Source organism: Populus nigra, chromosome 2, assembly GCF_951802175.1.
Source record: "Populus nigra chromosome 2, ddPopNigr1.1, whole genome shotgun sequence".
NCBI lineage: Eukaryota > Viridiplantae > Streptophyta > Magnoliopsida > Malpighiales > Salicaceae > Populus > Populus nigra.
In genome coordinates, this window is record NC_084853.1 from 9,371,274 (window position 1) to 9,371,827 (window position 554).

Genomic DNA, 554 nt, shown 5'->3' on the forward strand with positions numbered 1-554 from the left:
GTCGCCTGCCGCGGCCAGCGACGTCGGGCTGGCCCCTGCCGCGGCCAGCGATGTCGGGCTGTCGCCTGCCGCGGCCAGCGACGTCGGGCTGGCCCCTGCAGCGCCTAGCCTCTCCCACGCAGGGGGCAGGCCAGAACGCGGGGGGCCAGGGCCCGAAGGCAGCCCCCCCGCGGGCGAGAGAGCAAGCCAGCAGGGGCTGTCCGCGCGTCGCGCAGCGCGGCATGGCTGCGGGGGCCGCGCTGCGCGCGCCCAAGCGCCCAAGGGCCCCCAAGGGCCCCAGGCCCTCAGGCCCCAGCGCCCCAGCGCCCAGCGCGGGCGGGCGCGCGCGCGCGTGTGGTCTTTGAGGGGCGCCGGCCTGGTGGCTCCCTAAAGAGCAATAAGTGTCATTGCAGCTCTGGCAGGGGGAGACACTACTAGGTCCCAGCTGTCACCCCCCCTCTAAAAAATTCATTTCTTGGTATTTTGAGCTGAAATTTTGCACAGAGGTTGGCAAAAATCCAATCCACCTTCATTAATTTTCCCAGAATTTTTCGAGGTCGGGAAGTATTTGTTTT